The 15,398-nt window shown below is 38.5% G+C and overlaps 1 protein-coding gene across 3 annotated transcripts in view; it reads right to left on the reverse strand.

Annotated features, from left to right (window-relative positions):
• Positions 1 to 15,398, reverse strand: part of LOC128016907 (D-glucuronyl C5-epimerase B) — a 52,152-nt gene that overhangs the window by 23,940 nt on the left and 12,814 nt on the right. Inside the window, exon 2 of one of the 3 annotated variants that reach the window (XM_052601855.1) lies at positions 13,665 to 13,785. The exons of the other annotated variants lie outside the window; for them this stretch is intronic. The gene's annotated coding sequence lies outside the window, so the exon portion shown is untranslated. The remainder of the gene's footprint in view (positions 1 to 13,664; positions 13,786 to 15,398) is intronic. 3 annotated transcript variants of the gene reach the window in all.

The following is a 15,398-nucleotide window of genomic DNA, read 5'->3' on the forward strand; positions in this document are numbered from 1 at the left end:
AACACAAGTCACCTGTCTTTTGTAGTGTTTACTGGTCGATACATATTTTCATCCAAAATTTCTTTAAATTGTGTTCCGAAGACGAACTGAGCTTTTACAGGTTTGGAGCGACATGGGGCTAAGTGATTAATGACAAAATTTTCATTTCGTGGTGGAGTAACCCTTTAACACCAGCTAAGCTTGTTTATTGGTTGCCAAATGATTTGATGGCATATCCCATTCCTGGCAAACATCTGTTTGCAAACAGCTTTAACAAAGGAGGTTATCCAAGTTATTCAAACCGCTGATTAAATGTACTATTAAATCTCATCTGATGGTGTTGGGGGCAAATGAGATCAACTCCAAGCTATAGGCAGTTATTCATAAATGAAACCTGTGAATGCAAACAAAACTGGCACAGCACATTTGGCCTAGGTATTAAGTACACTTTCACGTCAAGAAACACTGATTTACAGGCTTCAAATAGACTATAAATGATGGAAAAGAAACAAATACATATTAGTAATTGCATTCATGATGAATTTACAGGCTTGTCGACAGCCCAGTCGTTAATGTAGTGACGATCCATCAGCTGCAGTGTTTGGAGAGTGACTGCAACTCTTCACCCCACAATTAATCTGCACCATAACAGTCTTCCAGCACCCGAGGAGAGGCTTGTTCATTTAAAAACTGCAGTAAATCACACTGTAAAGAGGGTATTGATCATCTTTTATAAAATGAAAATATAGACGAAGCACTTAAATCTGATATTTGCTAGTTTATAACATTCTGTGGGATACAAGCCACATTGACAAGGCTCCCATTTATGACAATGTAACAATGTTATGGTATACAAAATAATAGGTACAGTAAACCAGGTTAACTTTTCAAGCTCTTCTTGGCTGAATCTACATTAGGCAACATAAGCAACACATTGTCATTAATCCTTTCTGTAAAATGTATTTAATGCTTTTCATTGCACGTCTGCTTAATAAAAGAACTCACGGAGGCTGATCTTCAGGATGCCTGTCCTGGAGTCACGGCAGTAAATCTCAGCATGTCAGTGCTAGTTAACACCTCATTTACGTGTGGCTGTCTGCAGGGCATTGTCAGCAGTTACTATTAAAAGCCTCGTCTCTCATGCCTTCTTCTCACCCAAATCACAGAAGCTCAAAGATGAAATCCCAGCAATTTAGTAATTCCTTCAGGTCATACTGTCATGGACTAGAAAAGAAAGAGGGCTGCAGACAAAATAAGTGTGATATTAAACAGTCTTTTTCAAGTCACCCTAGTGGCCATCAAGTATATGAATGAGAACTTGAGCAAAGCTCACAATGCCGGTTCACTTTTTCCTTAAGCTTCTGAAAGTAAATGCTTAAATAGGATAATATGTGTTTATCATATTTAATGAACTCATGTGCATTGATCAAGGTTTAAAAATGTATTCACGTTTTTGGGGTGAACTATTCCATAAGAGGTCATGCACGACTCCCACACAGTCCCTACTATATAATCTATACACAAATGTGTTTATCATTCATGTTTGTCAAGATATGGAGGGGGAAAAAGAGCCAAAGTGAATGATGCATTTAAGTACAGGTTGTCCACCCTGCCTATGGTGTGTTTAATGTTCACCATACACCAAATAAGGATGTACTTTAGCTAAAAGCCCCAGAGGGTTAGTTAACATTCAGGGCACATGCCGAACGCTTGAGAGAGAGACAGTGAGAGGGAGAGGGAGAGAGAGAGCGAAAGAGAGAGATGCACTCCTCTTGTTAACGTGGCAGCTCCTTCAGGACACTTCTCGCTAGAATGTGTGTATGAACTGAGGTCCTTCTAAACCCTACGTCCATCACATGTCTGCATGCACACACACACACACTCTTATGAATGAAGGCAATTAAAAAGCTAATCGAATTAGTCTGAAACAACTCTCAAAAGAAAAGGTTGGAGTTTCAAAAACTAAGGGGAGAGGAGGAGATAAAAAAAAAAAAAACTCCAACACAGTTTCCACTGATATATGTGGGTCATTTCCCAACCGTAGCATTAGGCTCAATCATTGGCTCTCACACCCTTATCAGACATAGATGGAGAGAATGAATATGAAAACAACACCCACACACATCTACTCTGCAAAAGCAACTGGGCCATTCTTGAGAACAAGGACATATCCAGAAGTCCATGTCGTGTACGCTCACAATGTGTGCAGAAGTGTGGAATCCATTAAGAGCGAGAGTAACGAGAGTCAGCACATGGCCACATTCACAGGAAATCATCTCACACTTCATCTGCCCAGCTCTACATTTCGAGAGTAATGGAGGTTTCAGCTTCATATGATAGAAAAAATGAAAATAGGGAAGGTGGGAGAGCGGCAGAAAGAAGCCGTCAGAAGAGCGGCGGATAAAATATGGCCAGTTATCAGATGTGCACTTGAAAGCACCCCATTCTTAACTTACTGCGGGGCTGGTAGATTCAGTGCCTGTGAGGATGGATTGGACAAGAACATCTTAATATCAGATCCAGAGGATTCTAGAAGCGCACAGGCTTGTGTTTAAATAGAAAAACAGAACAGACACTGTCAAAAAAAAGTCAGAACCTGACCTCTCCATGAAGATTGCGAAAAAAAAAATTTTTTGTCTGGCCCCATGTATACCATGGACAACATTAAAAACACTGAGAAAGTGTTGCAACAAAAGCAACATGAAGTATCTCAAAAAAAGAGAAAGACCTCTTTGTTTGACCCTGTGGACAAATATCCAGGGCCCCAACACTTTATTGTGGCCCTATAAATGGCCCGTGTGATCCTGCAGCCCCTCCTCCAGTCAGACCCTCACCGTCACAGTGGATTATGGGAACAAAGAGATGTTGGGAGTTTGAGTGTCGCAGTAGGGGAGATGTGTGGGGCCTGTCAGTCTCTCAGGGATATGGTGCTCATCTGTAAAATTCCTATGACTCTTGAAGCAGCTTTGCATACATTCTCCCGATATCCCTACACTGCCTCCTGGGATTCTCAGTCTCATCTCATAGTCTTACTCAGGGGCCAGGGGCCAAATTTAATTTGGTTAAAAATTTAATTTGGCCTCAGCTAGTATGTTATATAAAATATCAAGATGAAAGCGATAATAGCAAACCCAACTTTGAGAATAGATTACAGGCTATATTTTTTTATCACCCGATAAGAGTCTCCCGTTAACGCAGCACGTTAAAAAATATCGCCGTTAATCTATTCTCAAAGTTGGGTTGGGAGCTGGGTCTATACTAAGCAAGCTATGATGACTTTCACCTTGATATTTTCTATAACCGACTGGCTGAGTCCAGCCTAAAAAGATGCTCAGGACAGTTGACGGGCCACTGCTGCGCATCGTCACGAAAGCTTATCCCTTTCACGTGTTTTTAAGCTTTAGCGCTTGTCGATTTAAACATTAAAGCATCCAAAAACAAGACGCGGAAAAGCTGAACAGAGTAGCTGGATACTCGCGCGCTGAGTTCGGTGCGCATGAGAGAGATCGAGAGCCGCGTATCACAGACAGCGACACTGAACCGAGCTCTTTCCTGCAAAGTTCTCCTCGAAGTCCCTCCAGCACCTGAACGAACAAAAACAAAATTGCAGTTTGAACAAACAAAAAGATGTGAAAGAGCCCAATTCAGCACTGCGGTGTTCTGGTGTTCAGGGCTCACGCAGAGAAAGTTGTCTCAAAACACTTGAACATCGAATTCACTTCTTTTTGCTCTTGTGCCGACCAATACATACAAAATATGTCAAAATATCCGCCTTAGAAAGTATGCTCGAAAAATCTGTCAGTTATCTCTTAAGTGAAAAAGTAAACAGTTGAGGAAAAAATGGGATGTGTATTATATTGGATGCGTTCATCGTCTCTTAAAGTGACCGCGCATAATTTAGCTACTGGCTGCTGTAATGTTAATCCAAGAAAATGAAAGAAAATCATTCACTGCTCTTGACTGAATTACTTTGTAGTTTTAACAGTCAAAAATTATTTAGACACCAGATATAATTTTTGATATATATAGCAAAACTGTAATAATGTGAGAAATGTTGAAGGCCCACTGGTACAACCTTCACCGGGCCCCGCTGACCCCAGCTACGGCCCTGCTCACGACTGTTTCACACATACTCTGTCTGCAGTGTGTATGCAGTCCGTGTGCATTACGTATGTGCTTTTACACAGGACTTGTTTGCAGGCCACTACTCGGTACGTAAACGATCACTGCACTGCTGCAGACGCAACACTCCTGGCATGCAACTGGAATCTGTTAACATGGGTGTGTAAAAAAATATGCAACGCGATTCAAATGAGCCATTTTAATCTTGATTAATTTCAAGACCACAGTGAGATTAATCTAGATTAAAAAAAATTATCTATGCCCACCACTAATATACATATATCTTGTAGTCTACACTGAAGACACAGAGCGCAGTCTCGCGGCTATAGACGGTAATGTTTTCTCTTGGTTCTTGGTTCTAATTAAATGCGACTTATAGTTCAGTGCGACTTATATATGTTTTTTTCCTCGTCATGACATATTTTTGGACTGATGCGAGTCCGAAAAATACGGTAAATTAAATATAGTATGTCTGAGTTGGCCAGTAGTTCTGCCAGGCCCCCCTTTTGTAGGGAAAAATATTTTCTAGAAACTTTTTTTGGAAAGTCTCTTATGCTCACCAAGGCTACATCTATTTATTAAAAATACAGAAAAACTGTAATATTGTGAAATATTGTCAGTTTAAATGATCTATTTGAATGTTTTAACATATAGGCTATATGTATTTTATATATATATATATATATATATATATATATATATATATATATATATATATATATATATATATATATATATATATATATATATATATATATATATAAAATACATACACTGTATTCGTGTGATCAAAGCTGAATTTTCAGCAACATTACTCCAGTCTTCAGTGTCACATGATCCTTCAGAAATCGTTCTAATATGCTGCTTAAGAAACATTTGTGATTATTATCAATGTTAGAAACAGATGTGCTGCTTGATATTTCTGAGCAAATTATTTTTCACGATTCTTTTATGAAAATTTGAAATGGTCCTTTTTGTCAGTTATTTAACCCAATTTAACTGATTCTTCAATCGCACCATCTAGTGGTCTGTTATTGATATATCCACAACAGCTACACTGATAACGTAGCACTCAAGCGGGTAATGGGAGTCATGTTGAGGTAACTAAAATATGTCAAATTAATATGTTGTGTTCAATTATTTACTTATCAGGCAAGTGGCCGCATGATAAGCGGGACAGTTATTCAGTGTAGTCTTTATCACCCTGCAGAGGTTTCGATTGCAAAATAATCTGCTGACTGTACACAATCCCTCAGTTTTGGGAACCACTGGAGTAGGCGATTTGAGCTCTATTAGTTTGGTCTGTTACAATGCTCTATGTTTTAGTGATGGGAAGTTCGGATCATTTTACTGACTCGGACCTTTAAGTCTCGTTCAGCAAAATGAATGAATCTTTTTTCTAGTCATTTCATTCATTTCCTTCATTTTAGCAAAAAGTAATTAAAATGTTACGTGTTACTTCTCTAACACATCATTGACTTACGCAATCTTATCCGACAAGTTTTCGGGTTTGAGTCATTCGTTCATCACGTTACAGCCCCATAAACTAAAGGGGTGCTCAACTTGAAGCAGCGCTGCATAGAATGATCGCTGTATGACATCAAAGTACCACGCAAGCGATAAGTGAGCACAAAGATCCATTGCAATCGAATCGCTCTCGCGGTACTTTGATGTCATACAGTGATTATTCTGTGCAGTGCTGCTTCAAGTCAAATGCGCCTTAAACCTATGCTGTCTGAGCCAGAAAGAGAGTCTTTCGAGTCGTTCTTTTGTCACATTATGTGGCAGCATTGGATAGAGAAATTAATTTCCTTACAAACAGGTGCATAGTTATTATCATTATTATCATCATTATCATTATCATTATCATCATCATCATTATTATAATTATTATTTACTATTACAGTTATGTGATGCGTTTTTGGTCTCAAATTTTATCTTTTTATATTTCTTACAGTATATAAATGTGTGAATTTCTGGTTCTTTTCCATAACACTGAATGTGGTAATAGAGGTAATAAAGAGTTGGTTATTATTATTAAATCTCTTTCCAGCTCAGACTGCATAGTTAAAGCTTACAGGGTTGTCATGTGATGAACAAACGACTCGAAAAACCAGAAGACTCGATAGATGAACTAATCAATTCCCTTTTCCGGCTCAAACTGCATAGGTTAAAGCTTAAGCTTAATTCATGAATATATAACGGTATCCACGGTATAGCAAAATCCATATCATGGAACAACATAATACCAGTAGTCACTTTCATACCAGTATAGCGCCCACCCCTACTTAGCAGCTGCTTCATAAATGCTTCTCTACAGAGTCTCTCTGCCTAAAGATATCTAATGATTTCCAGCAGCTCTACTTCTCACAACCTCCCCATCTCTCATTCATCCATTAGTCTCTTTCTGCAAGGCTTGCTGGTAGACACTATAACTTAGTTTTTCATAACTAATTTCCTCTCATCACCTAATCTCGGAGCCCTGTGAGAGTTAGAAATGGTAAATTAGAAAGCTTCAAATAATAAAAAGTGTGACAGAAAGCAATCAAAATTTATTTTCACTTTCATTTTTTGACATCTTGCACTAATGTCACACAACCGCACCACACAACAGAAGCTAAACAATGCACATATTACCTTGTCAGCAACAGCACTGTGAACTGAAGACCCGAGGCATTCTCCTGAAAGCTCTTGCAATGCACACAAGTCCATCCAAATAACAGCCTCGAAGGAAGCTCTCCTGGAGTGCTCAAGTGCAGACGTGGCTCTAAGGAAGCTTAAAGGATATTCACACCAAGAGCAAACGCCAATCACTGACAGCTCTTGACGAATCAACAATTTTTCATAGGCTTATTATTTATGTTTCTGTAACTATGGGCTCTAGTTGTCCTGTAGACTTTTAGAAAATAATATTTCTGAAAGCACACTTTTCACACTAAAGCCAGTATGAAATGAAAATGTAGCAATTTTTTAAATGTATCTCATTGTGAACAATTCATTTAAAAGACTTCCAGATTTCTCCCTGCTGACATATGCCAGACTAATTTAATCACTTAAACCCTTTCTTACAACCAATTGCAAGCTTGTATTCAGCTAGTCTGCCTCCATCCAATCAACGACTGATGGATAGAACCAAATGCCCACCCTATGTTTTTTTCTTTTTTAGTAATCTGCATCACTTGGATGCACATCACAATAAGGAACAAAAGAGCTGTTACTACTTCCATTTCATTGCAACTTTATTTTTATCTACTGACAATGTCCAACAATGAACTACCATGCACCAAAGGGGAATCCTAACAGATTTCGTATAATGTCAAATATCTTTTCGGCAATAAAAAAATTTAAAAAAAACCCTGCTAACCATTTTACATAATCTAAAAAAACTGCAGTGGAAATGACAAAACAACACTGAAAATGTGGGTCTGGGACAAGGTAAAAAAAAAAAAAAAATAGAAATAACAAAAACAATACAAAAAGGGAAATTATGCAAAAAATAAAAGTAGCAATGAAAGTAATGCATGGTTAAACAAGATTCCAAGACTAATGTGATCATCCTGTAAGTAAAAGAACAAAAGTTGAAATGTCTTAATAAAAATCAACCCCCTGGGACATAAAATTGCCTTAAATTTCATATACCAACTCTCTGAACGTTTATTACTGACCCACACATCTGCAGAAAAACCTGTAGCAAATTTAAGTTCTGTATGAACTTGACTGTAAGGACAACCCAAGAGAGATTCTTATCACCAGAGTCACCAAAGCCCCCAAGCCCTGCAAATTAAAAAAGAAAGAAGTTGCGATGCATTTCTCCTGATGCATAAAAGCCACAAATCTTACACATTAAACAGCTGCAGTGAGGCTGAGATTTCTAAGTTCTGCCTCAGGAGGATGCCTCAGCTCTCCTTCAAACCTAAGATGTGGAATCGGATGAAGAAAACAAACAGACGTTCGGTCAGGCGGTCGTGGGCTCGTGCCTGACTACGGGGGTATGTGTGCGATTATTCACTGATGACGAGTTCAGATGGGCTAATGCTTCAGTGACGGCACCGAGCAGGCCCACTCGCAACCCACCAGCCCAAGCCGAGTGTTACTCATGGCAGCCTTCTGCCGATTACAGAGATACAAGCCTGAAAACACACAAAGGTACAGGTGCATCTCGCAACCTCTGACCCTCATGTCAGTCCTGAGAGCGGGAGCGCGTATTCCGGCTGTCAGCGAAGAGATAAGCGCCACATTCTCTGCACTGTGCTTATGAAAGGAACTTCCATGGAATATTTATCAACTGATGCTTGAAATCACAAGCCTTTGAGCGAAGAGTGCTTCAAAAAGCCATATCACAGCATCTAATGCAGGGGTGATATGAAGGGGAAGGACAAAGTGCATTGCGGCAGGAAAGAGCTTCTAAGAAGCAGACAGGAAGAGGGGGAGGATTATTCATCCATATCTGAACTTTGCAAAAACGCAAGGCATTATTCACTAATTAAAGGCTTTGTGTTCATATCAGGATTTAGACTTCATACTCCATGAGAAGAGATTGTCACAGTGGGGGGGTGGGTGGTCAAAGACAGATTGAGAGAGAGAGAGAGAGAACGTGAGTCTAGGGTATGGAAGATGCTGTTGCATAGATATAGATGATGATAATCTTTGGCGAGCATCTGGAATCAAGTCTTCCCATCTGTCTCTCCTGAGATCTCTTCAGTCCAGCAAATGGATGTTACCAAGCCTGGGGCTGGCACCACACAAATCAAATGCTTGAAACAAAACCCCACAAGCACAGAAGGACTGTCTTAAATTCCTACTGTTGTAACAGTAAAAAAGTGTCTCTGCACAGATGCTGCAAATGACAGCTGGAAGTGTTCAAGCATGTCTGTACTGTTGCTGTTTCTTAATACGGTTTCTATCAAATAAGACATTACTGATCTCACTGTGTGCAGGGCCCAACAAGGAGTAATATACCTATAAAAAAATTATAATAATAATAAAAAACAAAATAAAAATAAAAAATGAAAATACATATGTGCCATGATATAAAAAAAAAACGTGAACTATGAATAAATACTTAAAGGAGCATTGCGTAGGTTCTGATATTTCTAACCTTTACTGACACCAGTGGCCGTTAGAGGAACTGCAGCCAGTCTCATGATCATTCTCAGTGCGCACGCTCTTTTTTTTACTTCCGAGGAGTGACCTTGGGTGTCTGAATTGTGCTGGAGGCTGGTCACTTCTTTCCATCCGCAGAGTCCATTTGAAAACACTATTGCTGCTGCTTACTATAATGTCTGGCGTGCCGTACGGTTGAAAGCCCAAGTAGACGAGAACGCGAATGACGTCATATTTTGTGAATTTTCGCGCCAATTCAGGCCCGACTCCTCCACACACAATTGAGCCTACAGGCTGTTAGAGGCAACCATGGTGGGCAGCTGAGGTCTCATTCTTTTTTTTACATCATGGTTGGCTCATACATGTACAAATGAAAACTCTATCTAAAAGATTTTTTTTTTTAAGTAAAAACCTCCACATAGCTACTTTAATTTTAGTGAAAAATGAGTAGGCCATCTAGAAATAATGGAGGGTTATCATGTGCCTAAATGAATCAACCTATATATATCATCGCATTTTACAAACTGGACCAACACTGGTGACATTATAAAAGTTTTTACTGGTCATTAATGATTAGGGCGGTCACTTTTGTGAAAAAATCATTTTCGATTTTTAAGACATAAGTGTTCATTGAATCGATTGTAAAATCTATTTTCCGTAACTAAAAAAAGATGTTTCCTTTTTCAACGTCAAATAACGGACGAACATAAACAGAGAGCTGGAACTGGATGCGCGAATGAGGCGAATTCGCATCAACAGCACCGCGAGACCTCAATACGCACATTAACGCGCCTTTAAATTGACTTATCATTGAAATTATTCGTGCCAGACGCTCTATGCACATTTGGTGTGTGAACGCAGCATAAGAGGTCCCTTTCGATGTCACTGGGTCTTATAGCCGTGTAAAATTGCTGGTATTTTCGGTCTAGCTTTCGCAACGCATAGTGCACTTTTGGAATTTTTTATGTTCTTTTTCTGCTTGGTTGTGAGTTTTGTTACATCTATATTTTTTAATTGTTTAATTATTTAAAAATTAACAGTGTACATATTTGGTTAAAATCGATTCCCTATTTTCATTTTCGAAACTTTTTTTGGTTTGTCCGATCGATTGTGCAATCGATTTTCAAACTAAAAGTGACAGCCCTATTAATGATATTGTAAATTACAGAACACGTTTTAAGACTAAACAAAAGGCAAAAAAGAAAAGGTGGGAAGAGGAGTCCTATGGCAACTTTTAATATAACTGCACATTAATACTGCAAGAACTCACATTCAGAGACAAAAACGCACAATGTTGAGTGTAACATTTTATAATAGGTTCACTGTGGTTTTATTAAAATTTTCTTCTTCCTTCTACGGACATGTAAATCATTTTAAATCATTCCCAAAGGTGAGATGAATGTGTCACTAAAATCATTCCTAATCCTCATCTAATCTACAATGCCATTAGAAACCAAAAGAAAATGAAATGACAACTCAGAGTTTCTTAACAGAAGCAGAATCAGGAAAGAGCTCACAGACAGGCGTTCAGACTCAGAGGACCACCACAGCTTGATTAGCCCAGCTTATCTAACAGTGACAAAAAAACCATTGAACAAAGAAAGTATTTTCTGATGGTTTAGATGGAGCAGATGAAAGGGTGACATTTAGGAATTAACTTTCATCCCAATGCAGGTACTTTTGCTCTATACTTTGTTGAAGCACTTTTGGCACCAATTACAGCCTCAAGTCTTTTTTGAGTATGATGCATGCAACGATCCCTTTAATAACTTTATTAAACATCATTCACATCCCAAATACACCATCATATGCTGTTTGAAAGAGGCGCTCTCTGGTACCGGTTTTCCACAAGTGCTGGTGCCAGATCCAGTGCCCAGATCCTGGTTCTGAACCGGCCCCAAAAAACGTACTGGTCTTGAACAAGGGAACCTATGATGTCAGCAGGCGGAGCTTCCACTAAAGACCACAGTTTGAAAAGAGCCATTTTTAAAAATCATCGGATTTCAGGTAAATTAACAACATTAAAGGGTTAGTTCACCCAAAAATGAAAATTAAGCCATAAATTACTTAACCCTGTGGGTCATCATAGGTGTATATGACTTTCTTCTTTCCTACAGATCAAATCTGAGTTATTTTAAAAATTGTCTTTCAAGCGGTTTGATGCCACTCAACAGGTGTTGCACAGCATTATTTCAAGAGAATTTTAATAAAAAGCTAAACCATTACAAAGTGTCTCACATGGCTCTGGGTGGTGAACAAAGGCAGACTCACCGGCACAAGCTAGATTAAAGTGATTATTACATTTTGAATATGGATATTTTTCTTACAAAAATGTTGCATCAAAAAGCATGAAAGATCAAAAACTTTTATTTTTTCATACAGACGGTTTCAACGGCATCAACAAACAAACGTTAATGCACATGAGCGTTTTTGTGGACCTAACTTAACTTCCGGTAGACTCCAAATAGAATCAATAACAACAGCCAAGTCCCTCTAGAGTAGATATTTTTTGATAACAAACAAAATGTTTGCTGCGTGGATCAGGCGGACTTAATGGAAATGCTAATTCATTATTTGCCAGCAGGAGATGTTTTAAAGCATAGACATAAAGCGTGAGAAATAGAGGTTTCCCCAGTAACAGCTGTAAACGAAGCAGAGCTGGTATGCTCACACGCTGCTTTATCACGCACATAACATGCAAGTCTTCTTTCAGAAATACAGCGATATAAAAACACCCGTGCCTCGTTTTGATATTTAAACATAAATGTAAGGAATTATTATTATTAAACGTGCAGTACGTTACGTAACGTTACGTTACTCATGTTTATTTAATGAAGCCTTTTTGAAAATCGATCAGTTTTAAAATTGTGGCGAGTCTCCAAAAATAAATAAATGTATGGGAAACACATCCCGCAGCACAACCACCTGAGCCCAACTTCAGTCTACTCATCACCTTGCCTTTAACTGCGTTTGTAGATGGCACCGCAGCCAGACCGATATACACAACACAGACCAGAAGTTAACTTAGGTCCAGGCGCGTGCGCCCGATGAAACCGTCTATAAACATAAGGATGACTTCAAGGTTTATAGCCTAATTTTCATTTTTGGGTGAACTGACCCTTTAACAACAACTGAATTTGTCAGTTCAGCAATGGTTGACAGAAGAGAACCAAGCTCTCCTTGCGCAAAACATAAGCGATTCTGGTCACATTAGTGACGTAGAGGGGTCTGCTCCTGGTCAGTGGAAATAAGGGCCAGTTCTGAACGAATGCCAAGAACTTTTAAGTAGTATTATGTTATGCAGATATATTTGCATACCGCAGAACACACAATACAGCAAAATCTGTAATGACAGGCATTTTATTGCGTGGTAACGATGTACCGTCATACCACCTAGCCATGCTTGGAACACTTTTACGAGCTTTTTCCAGTGTTTTCAGAGCTTGCTCAAACAACCATTACAGCAAGTCAGAACTACTTAGTGACATTAATTAGAGATGAGAAACCAGCAGACAAAACAGAGTTAAACAGTGCTGACACATCAGAGAGTGGGTCTATATAAAGCCTTTGGTATGCATTCAGACAGCAGCATATGGCAAGTTCTCATAGGACAAAAATGAGTGACTGTGACAGAAACACAAGCACAAATGGAAAAAAGAATAAAATACAAGCTGCTAAATCTGCACCGTACTTCAATCTTATCAAACTTTCCCAAAAAAATAACACCACCCGCAATAATTTTTACAAAAATATTTAAGGCAAAAAAACTAGAAACTGTTAGTTAAAAAATAAAAGATAAAATGTTTAATATTTCTAACATCATTAAATATTTTAGATATAAAATCAATAATATATATGTAATTTGCAATAATAGCAAGCCATTTCACCATCATAAATGGAACTCCATGACAGCTATAAATTCATGAACCACTCGACTGGAAAACTACATGTGGTGCCAAAAAATTACCTATTTATAATTATCAAATAATAAACTGATCAAATAAACTGATGATTGCAAACAAAATCGACCAAAAAAAGTCAACAAAATATTGATATATTCAAGACTTTTTTTTTTTTTTTTTTTTTTTTACATCAAAACTCCACAAATTCAAATGTTTCAAAGGCATTAAAGACATAAAAACACTGTAAATTAACAGCAATCGTTGGAACACAATAACACAGGTACTGTGAGCGGTCAACTGATCTGGAACTATCACTGGGGCTGGGGCTTCCTTAAAGTTAATATTAGTCTTGATATTAATAAGAGATGCTGCAAAACATTCAGGAAGATTCATAAAGCGGAATGTGGTTTCTTCTCGGAATGTGGTTTGTCTCTGGAGCAGAAATGTGCTAAACAACAATAAATGGTGATCTGAGGAAGTGATTTGACTCCTCCACCATGCTCATCTTCTTAACCTAAATATAAAAAATACCCACCCCCTTATTGCTGAGCTTCCTACCTGGCATCATGGCAGTCAACAGGGACAAAAATCCTCTTACTGAGCTTGTGAACAACTCTGTTCCCCAGTGAGAGAGTCTGGCTCCCCACCCCCCACATAGGCTGGAATATTCCACACAGGCCTGCAGGGAGAGAGAGACAACTAACTGGGTGCAATAGGTTTCTGAGAGCGTGTGTGCCTGCAGTATAGCGCCATACTGTGCAGAATTTTAGTGTATGACTCAAATACCAAGGTGGTTCATTTTAAGGTGAAAATGTGCTTCAGTACCTCTGAACCTGGAATAAGCAAATTAGAAAGACAGTTCCAATATAACAAACATAAAATGATCCTAAATCTGACCAATCTCGGCTAGACTTTAAGTGCACTTAACGGAAGAGCACAAACACAGCAGAGCAAAGTAAACATCCACCAATATGAGTCATATCATCCTGCGTCCAGAGAGAGCTTTTCCAGATTTCGGAGCATTCTCTGATGTACAACGCTGGAACTGAATCTAACTTCCTGCCTTCTGTGGAAACGACATGTTTCCGTCAGAGGGATTTCAAGGCACTCGCCACATTAACAGATATCCAAGCTGTTGCTTCTCTTCAAAGTGAGCGCAAAAACGTATTTGAAAGGTTTACGCTTTCCATACCAGTGTATGTGAGTGTTTCTGAGCAAAATATCTGAAGACAGGATGCACAGCAGGGTTCATTTCAAGGCTGTCTACTTGGAAAACACTCCCTTGTGAAAATCATCAGTTTTCTCAACAACGTTGTTTCTTGCCAAAGAAATGGACATCAGGCTTATTTTTGAAAGCAATCTTCAAATATAGAAAATAACATTTTCATTCATCATCGCAGCTGGTATCTTTTTTATGGTGCTTTTCCACTGCGTGGTACTACTCGGCTTGGTATAGCTTAGTACGGTATGGCATGACTCGACTCTGCTCTTTTTGAGTTTCCACTGGAGTTTAGTATCGCTTTAAAGTGGACGAGGTTATTCACATTTCATTACTGTTGCGCCAGCTCTACTGCTGCAACTCGTAAAAAACTTTACATTCCGTGTCTCCATCAAGCTCTCGCTGGATCCGCTCCTCTGCTATCAACGATAGGAACGTCTGTACTACCAGGGATCTAGACTAACTTTTTTCTTAGGTGCACCAGCATAAAAGTTATGTGCACCCAAATTTTCAACCGCATTGCATTTAACACCGCAGTTTTACAAGTTAACTTTTTTTTAAATCACTGTCCATACAGGCAATATTGACTTGTAGCCTAAATGATTAAGTAACAATCTGGTCACCATGAAGTTCTTTATTTGAATCACAATTCTACAAGAAAGGTAACTTAATGAAAAAGTGTTGGTGTTTAAAGTGTTTCACTGAGCTGTAATTTAAACTTAAAACATATAAAGATACATGAAATGAAAAGAAAACCTAATAAGTATTTTAAGGGCTTTAAACTTAACATCTCATGGCTCAATGTCTTATGGACTATACTCCATTGCGGTCACATGCCCCTCAGATGGCCAACTCTTGTAGTTTGGCTTTCTTGAGCCCCTTTCACACTACAAATGTACGGAAAATACATGAGTAATGTGTAGGGCTGTGCGATATGGACAAAAAAAAAAACTATCACGATTTGTTTTGAAACATTTTGCGATTTCGATTTTAATCACGATTTTGACAAACACAGGCATGCTTTACAGTCATAAATGCATTCAGTATAAATTTGAAACATATGTCAAACAAAA

This window comes from Carassius gibelio, chromosome A7 (genome assembly GCF_023724105.1).
Source record: "Carassius gibelio isolate Cgi1373 ecotype wild population from Czech Republic chromosome A7, carGib1.2-hapl.c, whole genome shotgun sequence".
NCBI lineage: Eukaryota > Metazoa > Chordata > Actinopteri > Cypriniformes > Cyprinidae > Carassius > Carassius gibelio.